At 36.2% G+C, this 5946-nt stretch overlaps 1 protein-coding gene across 1 annotated transcript in view; it reads right to left on the bottom strand.

The window, feature by feature from the left end:
• LOC108304734 (solute carrier organic anion transporter family member 1B3) overlaps window positions 1–1027 on the bottom strand; it is an 81417-nt gene extending 80390 nt beyond the window's left edge. The window contains exon 1 of the mRNA XM_017529033.2: window positions 966–1027. The gene's annotated coding sequence lies outside the window, so the exon portion shown is untranslated. The remainder of the gene's footprint in view (window positions 1–965) is intronic.
• Window positions 1028–5946: the final 4919 nt, after the last annotated feature.

Below are 5946 nucleotides of genomic sequence, written 5' to 3'. Positions count from 1 at the left end.
TTTATAAGACAGAGTCACAGGCATTTGGATATAGCATTGCAACTCTTTCCTGAGCAGAACAAGTCAGTTCTTCCCAGTTTGATAGGGCTGAAGTAGAGGGCAGAATCTTACCAGCTTCTGATTATTTCTGTTATGCTTTTCATACTTAAGGGGTTATAGAAAACCAGTGCAGGCCAAGTAACCCAGTTTTTAGCATGTACCTATGGAACCAAGGAAGATAAAAGGGAAAACAGCATTTCCTAACTTCTTAGATTTTTCAGAGGAGAGATATTCTGCATCTCCACCTTACTTTCACAATGAAAACAATTGCCTTATCAGGGAAGTCACCTTCCTGAATGGGTGAAGGGAACCAATATTTTATCGAGCTGTCAATTCCTTCCAAGAGCTGTGCCCAGAAGATTTTTTTCTCTTATTTGAACAAAGATAAAAAATTATTTTGAAAATCTTTTTTCCCTCACCCTAAATCAAACTTGAGTTGAACAGAGAAAAGTGAAGTGGTTAAGTGACTTTGAAACACATTTACCACCCTGCCCCCCAACCCATCCACTCCAACTTATGCAGTTAAAGTGAAATCAAAGAAATACAGAGGCTAGTATAATAATTCTATACAGTTTATGCAAATAATGATATTATAGTGTATTTTAAGAAAGTAACTTAGAAGTCCATTTTTTCAGGCTTCATGTTTCATTCATTTAGAAAGCAATGGAAGTAGGACTTCAAACTTTATTTTTTACTTTATAAAGGTATGATTTACTCTAATTTATCTTTGAGGATATAAACCTGAGGCTCTTCTATTTCTAGAAGGGATATTTACTAGGCTTTTAGGGCCTAGAACATAAGTGTGGAGAAAATGCAGAGCACAAAATTTGTAAAATTTGTCATAACTACCAAAACATTTTCATTGAAATTTGTTAAAATGTCTTACATTAAAAAAAAGTTAATTAAACAACCTTGACGGTTCTTACCTGGACTTAGAATGCTACAGCAACTGCAACAAGTTCATCCTTTTTCTGGTGTTAAAGTCCCACTTTGAATGGTTAGTTGGCTTTTTGTTTGTTTTTGTGAGTCCAATGATGATTAACCTTCTCATTAGGTAATTGTCCTGGGCAAACAGAAAAAAAAAACGTATTTTGTACATTCTGGTAATGTGTGCATTCTGAGAAATTATTAATAGAACCTTTAAAAGACAGGCTTCTTTTAAAAGTTCTATTAATAATTTCTCAGAATGCACACATTATTTTATGTTAACATTAGAAAATAAATTATTTCTGGGAATGACTTATTTTTTATGCAATTAAGTTGGTTGCATCTTTTTCTTTAGAAATACAAACACAACACATTATCCAAACTATTTAAAACTGTTCCAAATAAAAAATTTAAAAATGTGCCTACTGGTTACATTAGCATTCAAAAAATAAAGCATACCCTCTTTGCTTGTTACATGGGTATGGGTCGAATATGATGTAGATGGACACTGGATATCCCACATGGAATACTAAGTTGCCAATTAATCATAAGACTAGTCTTCTAAAGGACAAAAATCAAGACTGGTTTATATGATATATTCCTTACATCAAAGCTTGAAGAAAGAATGGTGTCCTTCTATTGACTTGGTTTTTAGAGACAGGAAGACCTTGACTCAGCTGAAAGTTTTCTTGAGTAAGGATGAAGTCAAATTAATTAATTCAGTAACTCAAATATATTTGACTCCCTTCTATACCTCAAGCATCTGGCTGTTTCTTATCTCTTTCTGCCTGTTTACCCATGGAGCTGATAGAACTGAAGAAAATCCAGCAACCATGCTGACTTTAAATTTATCATGAAGCCAAAATTGACCTTTTATTTTGCCTAGAAGTCACACTGTATTTTTCTAATCCATGTCGTTCACTTTCTGAGTAACTGCTTTGCACTTTGATCTCTCTCCTTGAGATTCTTACATGTGTTTCCCTCTGTCCATTTTCAGCTGATGACCTATTTCAATGACCAAAAATAAAGAAACCTTCCAAAAGCTCCCTGGACCACATCTATATAGGAAAAGCATTAGTACCACATGTTCTACCTTGATGAACTGTCCACGTGAACGCTAAGGCCAACTTACACTTTTATCAGATTGCCTTCTTTCCTTGTGCTGTCGAGGATATCGCTTTCCCCGTTCTAAAGAAATATCCCCAGCAGCAGGTTAGCATCCTCTCATTTCCCCATCTTTCAAGATCTCTCTTTGGATTCCACTCTTTATATTGATATGGCCCTATTTCTGCGCCATTATTACAGAAAAAAAGTCTCATTTATAATTATTGTTTTCAACCTCTCTCCTCACAGTCTCTCTTGAACACACACCTGTCAGGTTTTTGTCCCCAACTTCCTAATAAATTCCTAAGCCATAAATTACCTAAATTTGACATGTAATGATCCTCATCTGACTTAACTATTTGCGGCATTTTTCAGAGTTGAGGATTCTCACCCCTGGCAATACTTTCCAGGACACTATTCTTTGCAGTTTGCTTTGAAACTTTCACTGACTTCTCCATTTACAAGTCATTGACTAATTTTTTTTTTTTTTTTTACATTTTTTAGGCTTCTTAATTAAAACATTTCAGGATTCAACTTTTGCATGTATGTGTATGATCCTGTCTATTCTTATGTCTCAAAATACCATCTTTATGTTGATAATTTCAAAATTTGTATCTGTGGCCAAAGCCTAGCTCCTGAACTTTAGATTCATCTAGTTTCCTCACCAGTTCCCTCTATATTTGTAATATGTATCTCATACTTAATATTTTTTTTCTTTTCTTTTTTTGTTTTAAATTTGAGAGGGAGTTTTGCTCTTTGTTTTCCAGGCTGGTGTGCAGTGGCACGATCTTGGCTCACTGCAATCTCTGCCTCCTGGGTTGATGCAATTCTCCTGTCTCAGCCTCCTGAGTAGCTGGGATAACAGGTGGCTGCCATCATGCCCAGCTAATTTTTGTGTTTTTAGTAGAGACAGGGTTTCACCATGTTGGTCAGCCCGGTCTTGTACTCCTGACCTCAGGTAATCTGCCCTTCTTGACCTTCCAAAGTGCTGGGATTACAGGCGCCAGCCACTGCACCTGGGCCATAATTAACATTTTCTGAACAGGTATCCTCATCTTCCTTTCTCAAACCTCTTTCCTCCTGGAATATCCTTATTTTAACAAAGTCTATTCCATCCTTCCAGTGGCACATACATATGCAAAATATTGAAATAATTTTTATTCCGCTGTTGGTCACGCTCATATCAGGTTCAAATTTCAAATTATACCCAGAATGAGGCTACTTTTCAACACCTCCACAAGTTTTATTCTGGTTCTGAATTATTGCAATATCCTTATACTTGTACCTCAGCTTGTCTCCTGTCTACTCACAGCCCCTGTTCCCCAACCTCACTTCCCTGTGTAAATCTGAAAACAGCAGTCAGGGTCATCATGTCAAAGCAAGTCATATCATGGCATTGCTGTGCTTAGATCCCCACTCCCGCCCCACCAGTGGATACCCACATCATTGAGCATAAAATCCAAAGAGCAATCTGAAGGCTCTATAGCTCCTATCCTGAGCATCTTTCATCCTGTTGTTCTTTCTGTCCGAAATGTTCTTTCCCAATACTGTATCTGCATAGCTCAATCCCTCACCATGTTCTAGTACTCACACAAATGACACTTTCTCAGTGAGGTCTTCGGTGAGCATTTTTTATTATTACTATTTCTGACACTCAATATAGCTTTTTTGCTACTTAAATGTTCTCATTATTTATCAGACTGTGAATTTTGCTCACATATTTTGTTTATTGTCAGCCTTCCTTTGCCTCACAGCTAAACATTTATACTACTGAGAAAGCTCTGGAAGTGCAAGGATGTACTTTTATCTTTTTTGTTCACTGCTGCATCATCTGTGTCTACAGTAATATCTATTACCTAGAAGATACTCAATAAATATTTTTAAAGGAATATATAAATGTAATTTCCATTTTAAACAACTTATAGCAACTAAATGATGTCAAAACCAAGACTTAATCTGGAGTAATATTTAAAATGATAAAGAAGTTGGCTATAATTACATATGACACAGTTATCCAACTATCAATGATCATGATATTAAAAAGCTGAAAACAGTCAACAATTGATTTTCCTTAAAGAGTCAGACATGACACTGATGCATACTGTGTTAAGAAATTCTCCATGAAAATTGTATTCAAAATCTTCCAATGCTTCCTAGCTCACTTAGAATAAATACCCAAGGCCTTTCTACATCCTACAAGAATCTACACAATCTTTTCTTGGTTATCCCTCTGACAATATTTTCTACAAGTGTTTCCTACTCAGCCATTACTATCCAGCAACACAGACCTGCTTGATATTCCATAAACCTTTCACTTATATACCTGCCTCAAGTCCTTGTCACTTCGTCTTCCTTTTACATGAACTATTTTGCCTCCAGATGTTCATTTTTCACTTCAATTATTTTTCTGCTTAACCACTGCTGCCTTGCAGATGCTTTCCCTGACCTCTAAGAAAAGGTAGCACTTGTAACTCTCTAATGACTTGCCCTACTGACCCCTCCGTATCTGTTAAAATTCCATATTTTTATAAATTATGTTTGTATATTTTCTTTCCCAGTAAACATAAGCAACAAAAGGGAAGGAACTTCATCCTTTTTGTTCAGTCATTTTCTAGTATACTGCTTGTTATATTATAGAAACAACAGACATTTTGAATAAATGAGTCAATTATGCCAGCTGCATGGATCCTGAACAGGTCTGACACACAGAGAGAGATTAGCAACCCTTCTTGCTTCTTATATTTTAGTGCTTCAGTCCTGTGGTCTTCAATGTGCGATATGCATTCTCTCAGAGAAGTGAGAAGGTTTTCCAACGGATATGCAAGTACAGATAAAGTTTTAGAAAAAAATTAACAACTTCATGGAAGAATAATTTATATGCAGTAAAATGCACATACATAAAGTATACCATTAAATGAATTTTGACATAGGCATTCAGTCATAAAACAAAGATAATGAAGATGGTCATCCCCAGAAGTTTTCTCCTGTCCCTTCCTACCACTACCCAACTCAGACCGGAACACTGAACTGCTTTTGTCACTATAGGTTAGTTTACATTTTAAAAAGAATTTTATGTTAAGGTACATCAAACAATAGGTACTTTTTTCTGCTTGACTCACCATAATTACTTTAAGGTTCAACCATATTGTCATAGATAAAATAATTCATTCCCTTCAATGCTAGTTTTTTCTTATATGAATACACAATGTATTTATCTACTCACCTGTTTATAGAGCTATACTCGAGTGAGTTTAAACAGAAGCATCACGTACTGAGTTTGTTGAGAGTTCATTTTTATGCCGGCATCCGAGAGTCAGCTAGAGCCCAAACCTCTCAGCCAAGAACAAAGGGCAGTCCACATTTTTATACCAGTTTAGGGTCAGGGGACGGTAAGCAGATTATTACAGAAGCAGAAGGCGTAGGTTAAGGGAAAAGTGGGGCCTAACAAAAAGTTCTACTTAAAATTGTTTTTTTACTCAGAATGTGGGGTAGCAGTTACATGGTTACAGATATAGGATGTACAGGGCCGGTGGGCCCTGTTTCTCAGAAAATTGGTTACAAAGATGCCAGGTGTCTCAGATGGCAAGCTTTTGGAACAGAATGCCCTATATAACTCAGTGTGGGCAAACATAGCTCGGGGTGGGCAAAATGGAGTTGGCAGGATTGTTTAAAATGTATTCATTATAGCCAAACTCAAGCTAGGATATTTCATTTTCCACTGATGTTTTGGCCGAATTAAATCATGGATATCTTAGTGGTATTCAAGGGATAATAGTAGGTTCTGATATACATGAGGCTGATGCCATTTGATGAATTTTAGGAGTTAATTTAGTATATATGGTCCAAAAGTTAGACTTAAAAGAAGGAGGAATAGGG

Source organism: Cebus imitator, unplaced genomic scaffold (genome assembly GCF_001604975.1).
Source record: "Cebus imitator isolate Cc_AM_T3 unplaced genomic scaffold, Cebus_imitator-1.0 Scaffold2, whole genome shotgun sequence".
Taxonomy (NCBI): Eukaryota; Metazoa; Chordata; class Mammalia; order Primates; family Cebidae; genus Cebus; species Cebus imitator.
This window is presented reverse-complemented; position numbering and strand designations above follow the sequence as displayed.